Consider the following 12,014-nt stretch of genomic DNA (forward strand, 5'->3'; position numbering starts at 1 on the left):
GCTCTACTTGACAACTTTTCTCCTATTCTGGAAATCTCATACACCAAATAGTTCATTAATTCTCTGGACTGGAGTCCATGAAAAAGCATAAGCTCCAAAATGCACTTCTAGAAATCTTGTTATTCCTTTCTTCTACCTAAAGTACTTTACATCTAGGGATAATGTCTATGAGAATTAACGTGTCTTCATCCACTATACTTAGAAAAATATATCTGAAATTAATTAAGCATCCCCCCTTTTTAATAAAAAAATGTTGTTGTCAATATGATTTCTTATTTCATTTTGGTCATGATATAACTGCATTTACTGATGATTAGAATTATATATGAAGATAATATGACTATCAAAAATACAATTCTATATCCTATAGTAACTAATTCTTATTATCATTTTCCTGTAATTATTTTATTATCTTCAATTCTCTAAAATCTATAAATGTATAATATTTAAAGAGCTGTTTCTTATTCTCTCATTTAGTACTAAAAGTTAGTACTTAAAAATTAAAGAAACAGTATCATAACCAGAATATTTCCTAGCTTGGGATCTGTACATGAGGAGGAATGGGATGATGTACTCCCTGGTGAACTTGGGAGGTATGTGAGCTTTGTGTTAGTACCTCCTGCTGCTGGGTTTATGATGTAGTCAAGAAAAGCCTTGGAGAGATTAATGAAGGATGATCCCTGGAAGCTATTTTGAAAGAAATTATTTTGCTTATTTACATTCAACAAAGCCAAATCAATCCACAAACAGAAGTAGGGAGTCAGCCTTTATTTTTTTTTTAAGATTTTATTTATTTATTCATCACACACACACACACACACACACACACACACACACATACACACACACAGACAGAGGCAGAACACAGGCAGAGGGAGAAGCAAGCTCTATGCAGGGAGCCCAATGTGGGACTCGATCCCCGGACTCCAGGATCACGCCCTCGGCCGAAGGCAAGCGCTAAATCACTGAGCCACCCAGGAATCCCGGGAGTCAGCCTTTCTTTGTGTTTAAATGTCTGTATTCCACTGTCATTTACTGAAATGACCATTCACATGGAACTGGGCAAAAAGTTTTGTAGAATGTTAAATAATTGCAGAGATAAGAACAATATTTGTCAAATTTCTTTTGTTTCTTTTAGCTGAATATAATGAGCACTTTAATATTTACAGGAAAAAATAAATGATAAACAATTGCTAAGTAAATAGAAACTGTGCTTAAGTTCTCTCTGAAACATTAAGTACACAAACTGACAGGTTTATTCAGTTCCCCAAAATGTCAGTTTATGAAAGTATCTGTATTTTCTGAGTTTGCTCTCACCATTGTTCTCATTATTAAAAATGCGAATGCTTCAACTTATCGTTTAAGATCTTCAGTAAAGAGATGCACTTGGGTAGCACAGTCCCTTTGGGCATCTGACTTCTAGTTTCGGCTCAGGTTATGATCTCAGGGTTGTGAGATCAAGCCCCATTTTGGGCTCTGCACTAAGCATGGAGTTTGCTTAAGATTCTGTCTCCCTCTGCCCCTCCTCATTGTGCTCTCTCTCTCTCTCTGTCTCTCTCTCTCAAATAAATAAATAAATATTTAAATATATATATAATAAAATATTGGGTAAGGAGAGAAAGAGTCCTATTTGGGAATAGGAGAGAAACATGTTTACTAATAAGAAATAAGATTTTTTTTTTTTTGGTCTCATTTGCAGTTGGGTATAGCCCTGGCAGTAAATTCTGACCAGTTATTTGAAATTTCCAGGATGTGTCTTCAGAGACAAAAAGTGTACCCTTTTCATTCCTTATTCCTTTGTGCTTACTGACATGTATAATGGTTGGAGTTAAAAATGCCACCTGGACCAGAAGGTAGAAGGCATGTATTAATGGTGGTGAAGCACAGAGTGTGAATGACTGATAACTCTTGAATTCTTATGTTTGGACTTCACTTATATGTGATAGAAATAAGTTTCTATCTCTCTCTCTTTTTTAGGCTTTTTGTTGTTGTTGTTGGTTACATTCAAAACTATTTCTGTCTGATGCAAAGTTTTTCACCTTTCATTCTATTTTTCAAATCTTATCTTATTTTCTATTACTAAAGTCCAGCCAGATTAGATGTTCATTGTTCCTTTAGTAAGCATTATGCCTTTTCAGGTTTGACCTTTTGTTCAGTCTACTCTTTCTGCATGATACAAGATATTCCCTGCTCTGTTTGGAGTTCTCTCTCAAGTACATTTCAGCTTTCTTATATCACAGTGGAGTGATCTTTCTCTAAATTCTTATAATATTCAATGGAATTTTCCATAAATATATTAGGTAATAGGCTACTTGCCATAAATATACAGTGAGCACCCGTTATATGTCAGGCATTAGGATAGAGATGATTGAGGTAGGAGGAGGATAGATACTGTGTTTCTGCCCACAAAATTTTCATAATTTAGTGAAAGGAAGATATTTTTACAAGTAATACTAAGAAATGAACACAACATAATGAAAAACACATTGTAGAATTACAAATGAAAAAGTGACTAATTCTTTTGAGGATGGAATGGGAAGGAAGCCCCAAATGATTTCTCCAAGCAGATGATATTTAGGCTGACCTCAAAAGATCAATATGCATTTATGTAGGAGGTAATATAGAGGAAACTGTATGAGAAAGGTGAAAAACAGCTCTGCATCTTGAGAGAGCTGTGGATATCCAGCTGGATGCAAGTGTTAATTTTGTGATGAAGAGAGTTGGAGAAATAAATGCTGTTCTTCATTAGAAAAGAAAGAACTGAAAATGCATGTAAACATGGAACAAAAGAACAAGCGCTTACCATTTGTATACTTTTGTGGGGTTTTTTCATAAAAAGGAAATATCTGAAGAAGCGAGGAGAAATAGATTAAATGGGAGTAATTGATATGGACAGACTGAAGGACATGGATCTAACACATTGACCAATGTGGCAACACATAAAACTGAAAGAGTTGAAAATGGTCCCTGTAAAAGAGATTTTGAATGAATTGTAAGGAAGAAGAAAGACTGCTTTGGCTAGCCTCTGAGGTTTTTTGGTAAATTTGGAGATATACTATGTTTCTAAGAGAAAGTTGCCATAAGATTGTGGACTTGGAAATTAAGATAAAGATTGAGAACAGCAGCTGTGGAGATTTGGAAAGAGAAGAAATGGAATGGAGAGGGACAGAGGGAGCTAGCTAGTGTGAGTATATATTTAAAGTGGAATGCCAAAGTATCTATGCCTGGGTTAAGAAGGAGACCAAGAACTGCCCAGTGGACCAAGGAAATAAATAGTGGTGAAGAAACTAGAAATTTCCTTACAACAGATGTAGTGGGAGTATTTTACTTCCTTGTTTTCCTTCATGGTACATAACACAATGCTTTCTCTTAATTGAGGTGTCATAAATGCTTATTGCATTAATATGCTGTCATACCTGTTAAATTATTGTATTTTTCTTATATTTTCATTTAAACTTTGTGAGCTCTTAGGGGAAAAAAGGAAAGAAGTTCTTCTGTAGAAAAGCTATTGGTTGTAAAAAAAAAAAAAAAAAAAGAAAAAGAAAAAGAAAAAGAAAAAGGAAAAAAGAAAGAAAAGCTATTGGTTATGGTGGCCCAGGACAAATTTATCTCTGTTTGTGGGTGTTCAGTAAAACCTCATGGGCTAAATTTAGTCAAAGTAACCTTGACTGTAGCTTTCTAATAGTGTTGATAGGGTTGGTTATATCTCTTTTTTAGCTGTTTTTATATAAATAAAGAGAATATATATTTTTCACTTATTTTGTGAACAAAGATGAGCTATACAGAGGAAAACACAGATACAGTGAAGCAAAGTCTACGTTGAGCGTTAGGTAAACAGCCCAGAGGCTCAAAGATTTGTCACAATATGCGAGGCTTCTCTGAGATCACAGTATTGCTTCTTATTAGAAAAGATCTAGCATTTATAGAAAGTGCCATTTAAAGGACTGTAGCTCAGAGGGGAAAAAAAGCAATATTCCGGTAGGCTGCCTTTTGAAGCAATAAACACCTTTTATGTCATTTAATAATGGCTTGGATAGGTTTGAAGAACTATGTGTCAAGTATTCTGAAAACAAGGAATATAAGTTTGGTAAACTCTTTCAATAATTTGAATCTTAAATCGTATAGGCCGATTAAATTTAATCTTAAATTTGTATAGGCCACGGTGTCTTAAAGCAGCTTATTTGGTTCATTTAAGCTTGTGGGTACAGTAGGGATAAAATTCCCATGCCTATTGTTGTTTCATTTATAGCTGATACGGAAGATTAATATACACTACTGTTTTCTCTTTTCTGTGGCCTATAACAAACCGATATATGGTTTTATGGAGAAAAAACACTTATGTTTTCCATGTTAATAATAGAAAAAACAAGCCATTTCTAAATAAAACAGATCATAACCCCCATTGAGCTCTAGGGCAAAGACTGGTAAATTTTGTTTGGGTCACAAATGATTGAACAGTATAGTGTTTAGAGTATAAGATTTAATTATCAATCTATAAAGCATGGTCCAATAGAATTTTCTTTTCAAATCCTTGGATTTTTTGTTTGTTTTACATGTTTGACGAATTTGAGGAATTATTTCTGCTAAACTGCTCCCAGATTGGAAATTGAAAATTATATTTACTTAACTTATCTTCCAATGAGTTTAGGTTGCTCTATAATAGATAAACTATCTCCTCCCTCCCTATCTCTGCCTGCCTTTCATTTTCTTCATATTTCTTTACACATTTTTGAAATAATATTATTCATGATATAAGTTACCTAACTGAGATATCTTAAGTATATCAATCAAGCCTCATGCAATGGTAATGTCATACGTCAATCATTTCATAGGCTATATTCAGTATTATTAACATATTCTGCATTCAAATAATCAAACTAATTCTATTTGAAAATATTCAGGCTGGTCCTTATATTCAGACTGCAGCTAAAAGTCTAGCTGCATGAGATTGTTATTAGTTTCCAGGTTAACTGCTGTCACCAGGAATGCTGAGATATTGCTTAGCCCATAATCTCATTGGATTGAGTTGAGCTCAAAAAAGAGAGAGAGACAAAAACAGCTTATAGTAGAAAATAAGTGGATTGAATTTTGTTCTGTTTGGGAGATTATAGATATATCTGGAATGGGCTTTTAACAAAATAGGGTAATGATTAATACTTTATCTCCTTTGTTATAACATTAATTAGAGATAATTCATTTAGTATTTGTGCGGACAGATTAAATAATTTCATATATAGGTCTTGACTTTGATTCTTTTTTTCTTTTTCTTTTTCTGGTTTTTTGTTTGTTTGTTTGTTTGTTTGTTTGTTTTCCTGGCAAACTAACATCCAATAACTAAAAGAGTAAGACTCTGGTCTAATGGCAACCAAGTTAAGAATAGATGAGTTATAATAAGTGAAACTTCCATATTGCTATCTCACTAATAAGAATAGGTGAATCTGATACTGTGAAGATAATAAAAGCAAGGTAGAGTATAAGTATTTATGTTTTTTTCAAATACAACTTATTAAAACATTTTGAAGTGTACTTCTGCATCTGTATGTATTTTCATGGGGCTAGGAAAGACTTTGAAAGGTTATCTGATATATTGTTATGGAGAATGTGGTCACATCTTAATTATCACATTGTGTCTTGGATAAGAATTCAGTGGGCTTTAGAATGAAATATCTTGGATTTGAATCTTAGTTCTGTTATTCATTAGTTGTGGGCCTGAATAATTATTTAATGTTTTTATATCTATCTTGCCATCTATGAATGGGACATGATTGTACAGAAATTGTAAAATAATCCATTTAATTTGGCTTCCAAAGTCCACTCAGTAAATAATAGCTATTGCTTTTGTTGGGGTTATATCTCTTGTGTAAATGCCTTAGTAAAATAGATTCCCTAACACCACTCTTTGTTACCTCAAGCTTAAATCATTTGTGTTGTTTAGTCTAAATTATTTCCACACAATGTAGGTCAATATTTTTCCTATGTCAAAATTAAAACATAAAAATTATATCTGCTTATTTTCTCATCTTTCTCTATAAAAGTTATCACTATTCCTAATGTTGTTTTACTATTCTACCTCTGAATATCTCATGAAACTTGACGGTGCAATTTTAATTTGTTTGCAGATTACTTAATTGAAATGTTTTGATCCTAAACAGCAGTAGAACAGAAAGAAAAACAGGGCTCCATATCCATACTTAATAGGCTAGGTGATTTAGAACACCTTTCCTATCAAGTGCAAAATATTGGGTAAAATAATTAGATATTTTTTTGAAATCACTGAGGTACTGAAAGAATGTCAGAAATTATAAGACAGTAATCTAAAAGAAAGCTACAACTAAGGGAAGAGGACCAATGGAGATTTGGTAAATCTAATGAAGCTGAGGTTGGCATGTGATTGCCTTTTAAGACAAAAATGAAAGGGATCAAAGCTTAAGGCCAGGAAAAGTCTATTAGGCAAGACTTTATCTATGAACCCAGAGCTCTAAAAGGCTATACTCTCAGGGCAAGAATAAAACAAAAGAAACCTGCCTCTTCCTCACAGAGAAGTAAAATAATATGCCATAGAAATTGTAACCACAAGCCTAGTAATTTACAAATATGCAGTCAAAATTAGTATTATCTGAATGTACTCAGATACACAATGTTCTCTGAATGTACTAAGAATTCTCAAACCAAAAATTCGGTTTAAAATGTTCCAAGACTCATGGTACTCCCAATTCTGTGGCAAAAACATGAATCATCTCTAGAGGAATATAGTTTGTCTTCAGTCTTAAATAATTTGCATGAATAAATTCTTGGGGAAGATGATAAAATCATAGGAGAAAAACAAACATACATGTGAACAAGGTACAATGAGTTTGAAATAAGTGAAATAAACAGAAACAAAAAGAGCAGAATCAGGCTAATAAATCTTCAAATTCTGAAACAATCAGACACAGATTATAAGCTAACAATAGTTGGTATATTTAAAGATATTTAAAAAAACAGGGTTGAAAATATTTATAGAAAAATAAAACTGTAAAACATGACCCGAAAATACAACAGTAGGAATTTAAAACTGAATGTACACATTTAAGGGCAGATTAGACACAGGTGAAGAGAGAATTAGTGAATTGGAAGACAAATCAGAAGTAATTAAAAAGTACATAAATGCAAAGTTCTGAAAAAAATATGAGAAAGCATAAGAAACATGGAAGATAGAGTGAAAGTTAGTTATACAGAAAGAGAGGGCAGTGAAAATGTGGCAGTAAACAATATTTGATTACATATTGCCTGGAACTGTCCCAGGACTGATGAAAGTCACTGAAGAATAGATCTAGTCCATAGGATCTCAAGCAAGGGAAATAAAAAGAAGTTCACACCTAGATACATTGTTGTGAAACTACAAGAACAAAACAACTGGGTGGGGAGGAGGGGAATCACAAAGGTAATTAGCTTTAAAGGAGCAGCAGCTAATGTCTCAACAATAATGAAATCTAGAAGGCAGTGAAATAGTTTCTTCAATGTTCTGACAAAAAATAATTATAAATGTAGTTTTCTATATCCAGCAAAAGTATCTTAAAAGAAAGAAGGGGAAATAATCATCTCCTCCCATTCCAAAAGCAAAAATCAGCTGTTTTCTTCTCTAATTTATTTTATCTATATTTTTGATAGCTGCATATTTTTTAGCATGAAAGGATTTAAAGTGTACCTGATTTAGATTCTGTTATCACTCAAAGATATGGACATTTCTCTTTCATTATAGAAATTAATGGGATATAATCATAGCCATTATAAGCAGAATTCATTAATATTCTCCTAAAGGAAAATAGGATTCTAGAGCAGAATCCAGAAGATTTGATAATTTTCCTGACATCTCTGTATCCCCATGGAATGTTTCTGGTACTTCTGGTTGGTTTGATAAGCTATTTGTTTTTTTAAGAATTATGACAATGGAATAAAGTTGTATACTCATCCCTAGTATAGGCCAGTAAACTAAGTGCTTTTTCGTGATCATAGATCATCATCAGTAACTCATAACATGTTTGAGAGCAAGGATCAGAGTGTAAATAAATCAGAATGAACACATACTTGCCATTAAAAAAAATCTCTTTTAAAGTATTTATCCTGCTGACAGTAAAGAATCACTTATAATTCATTAGACCAAGGGACTATGTAGAAAAACCATCACCACATTATACTTTAGAAGACTGAACTCTTTCTGATGTTAAGCCCATATGACTTTGGATACACTTATCCTCAATTTTCACATTCAGCAATCCAAAATAGACTGTTGTAAGTAGAAAACGGTCTGTAGGACCTTCAGATTCTCTCAGATAGGTACTTTCAGTGCTTTACAAAGTATTAAATTCATCTTACAGAGTTAGAAAGTATATCAAATACAGTAATGAGGAAAGGGGGAAAATCTAAGAGTTTCAGAGATTTCCTCTGAGACTTGTAAAATATGCATTAGAAGAGAGTAATTTAAGCACCAAGAATTTTATTACCAACCCAAAAGTTATCCCGAGCCTTATATTTTAGCTGATTTACATTCATACTGTCTTCAGGGGACAATAATGAGTTCAGTCTTGCTTGTATCTGGGTCTAGGTTGCATGGTGCATGCAGGAAAAGTTGCTTAGTTAAAGTAATATAAGCAGAACACTACATTATTATTTTATAATTTGTTCTCTACTTCTAATGAAAAATAGCCAAATGTAATATTTTTATGAAGTTTTTCCCAAGCTGGTGTCTTCCTATTCATTTTTCTTAATCTTCAATTCTGGTTCATGTTTCTTCTAGTTTTTCATTACAATTATTTTTTCCCCATTTTTCATTTTCCCACATAACCAAAAGAAAACCTAATGGCAAACTTGTATCAATTCATTTTTTTCTGTATCTTTATCTACGTATCTATCTATCTATCTATCTATCTATCTATCTATCTATCATCTATCAATCATCCATCTACCTTAAGGTTGCACCTATTAATATTATGCTTCAAGAAAAGATCATATCAAACATGTTAATTGATATTATATAGTGAAGGGTTTAAATTAGTTTCTTGGTGGTTGGATGATATGTATGTTATGTATTTTTTCATTTATTTCTGGGAAGAACATCAAGGGAAACAAGAAGGTCAATATTATACAAAGTAAAACAGCCTAAATTTTCCAAGCTCTTGTTCTCTCTATACTCAGTAGCATATATTCCATTCACATGCAAAACAAAAACAAAAACCAAAAACCAAAGCCCTGCAAAACTGGGTTTGTTTCCTTATAAAAATATAGACCATAAATACTGTCAGTGTTATACCGTGTCTCTAGTTTGCAGTTGTCAACTGTCTCTTTGACTCAGCCATTTTAGATTATTAGCTTAATTTTCCAGTCTCAGATCCCACAACAATGTTGTGATTCACACTGTGAAATGTCTCCAACTAATTTTACAACACCAACTAAAAGTTCTTTCAATATATTGTCTTGGGTTTCCATAACTATTTATGTAATATTATTCTAAGTATCTTGTGGGTTAGCCACGGAGTGGGTCTGAGAGAAACCATACAAATATTGACGGCATTGCAAAAGCCATATCTAAGTAAATATTGTTAACATAGGCTTTTCTTTTTGCTAGTATGTTTATAAGTTTTGGTTCAACAATTTTGAATTTCATCTAAGATGATTGGAAACAACACATAAAATCTATGGTCTTTAAAATTCGATTTGCCTAAAACCTGCATCTTTTGAGATACATCCTTCAATTTGATTTGCCAATTGATTTGCTAATGTTCTCAAAACCAACGTTGATGATTCTGGCTGCAAAATTCTCAAAAGAATATCAATAATAGTGTCATTATAATCCTGCAAAATTAGAAGAAATGATGTGCACAATGATTTAATGAAATCTCCCCTATAGCTGATGATCAACATTAAAATGTTAATGTTAGTTGCATGCTTGCTATATGCCAAATATCCTAGGAAGCTCTTTATATGTATTATCTCACTTAATATGAATCATCACAATAATACCATTAATATGTTCTTTGTACTAATAAGGAAAATACTATTTAAATATTGCATTGGCTACTTAGTGCTGGAGACTGAATTTGACTGATTTCAGAATTTATGTTCTTATACTGTATACTATTTTGTCTTTCAAGAGGCTGCTGAACATCCTGGAATGGTTTTGAATATTTGATCTGAATAGAACAATGTGGGATTTTAAGGTCATTTAATAGCAAGTTGAACTGTTATTTCTCAAGGTGTGTTCTCTTCTCTGAAATTATAAAATGCTCATCCCATCTTGAGTCATGACATCTTTGATTGGTTCCTGAGCAGTTGTCAGCATCTTTGCCACATGGTTGGAGGCCAGATTCCAGTTTGTCACCATATAATGTATTCCCCCTATCTTGTTGGGAGCATAGAGCAGGTGCTTGGAAATCTTGCTGTCATCCATTCTCCACACATGACTGGTCCATGTTCAGCTGAATTATGGTGAATATCACTTGAGAACTGCCATAGTGGCTGCACTCCAAGACCTGGCTATAATCTTGCCTATAGTTTGATATTCAGCAGAGCACATAGGTGAAATTGTTAAAACCACTCAGATATGCTTGTATCATCATTATGTCTTATCATCTTATGGTAGCTGTATCAGTGTAGTTTGAAGGAGTTAAGCTTGACCTTGAGATTGGAACACATTTGAAACACCTATTTCATGGTTTGCTAGTAAACATTGTACTTTTTGCATATAATTTCTGATATTTTTAATTTGCTGGATTACAATTGGGAATTGAAATTGACAACAAAAGTTTATATAAACAGATTTCTGGAGACCAATTTCATTAATTCAGAGTATTTATATTAAACTTTTAAAGGATAAAATTTTGCCTTGATTTAGCAAATGTTAAAAACAAAAATTGAGATGTAAAAGTATTACAAATTAAACAAGTCCTTGTCACTTTGAAAAATAATTCCAATTAAAATTTCTTTAATAATACATATGAATACCTAATAAATAACTTGATTGAAATATATATTAGAATTTTCCTGTATCATATACCTAGTGTACATAGCAGATATCTACTCTGGGCTCTGGAAGCTTTATGGTAAGGTATAGATTTTTATATGCATAGCAAAACTCCAGGTGTTGGTGGACTTTGAATATATTTTAGAGGCAAATGTACTTTGAGACGAAATACATTATTTGAAGAAATCATACTTAAGTTATATAAGAGGGAAGCTTTTTTTGTTTCTAGAGCTCAGGTTTGAATTTTCTTCTGTTCATTTATTTCCCAGCAGGTGTCTCTATATAGCAGCTTTACTCAGAAAGAACAAGATGACAAGAACTAATTGTATAAAAATAATAATAAAAATGAAGCAACTAGAGAAGTGAACTGGTTATGGAGTATATCTATGTTGACAGTATAGAGTCAAAGTACTTTAAAGATATGTGTTATCTATAAGTAGTTAGAATATTTTTGTTTGTTTCCTGATTTTATTTGTGTAAGTGGCTTTCTCAAAAAAAAAAAAAAAAAAAAAAAAGCCTAGAAAGAGCCTTTGAAGCCATTTATACTATTTATAGCCTAAATGTAAACACAAACCTTTTCTACTAGGATATTAATTTACATTTTGAGATCTTGATCTGATAACTTCTTCATCATTGTGGATAAAACATATAAGAAATAAGGCTAAAATCCTTGCTATGATTCTAAACAGTGATTTAAAATTAGTAGTGAGCAGTAAAGAGATTAAAAGGTGGAAAGAAAATGTAAAATAATATTATACAAAGAAGTAATTTATCCAGTTTTTCTTGATCAGTGGATTACAAAAGTCATTTTGTTCTATTTAGAATGAGATGTAAAAGAACATTTTTAGTGTTTTATTGTCAATATGTAAGCTTTTTAACTAAACAAAATTTGTGCTTTGATGGATCTCAGTTGAATTTCTACCCCAATTTAGGTATAATCAAGAATTTTAACTTTACTAAAAAGAATTAAGCACTATCCTGCCTTTTTATTGTAATAGCAGATTTAATGCATCAA

This window comes from Canis lupus, chromosome 9 (assembly GCF_048164855.1).
Source record: "Canis lupus baileyi chromosome 9, mCanLup2.hap1, whole genome shotgun sequence".
NCBI classification, from domain to species: Eukaryota; Metazoa; Chordata; class Mammalia; order Carnivora; family Canidae; genus Canis; species Canis lupus.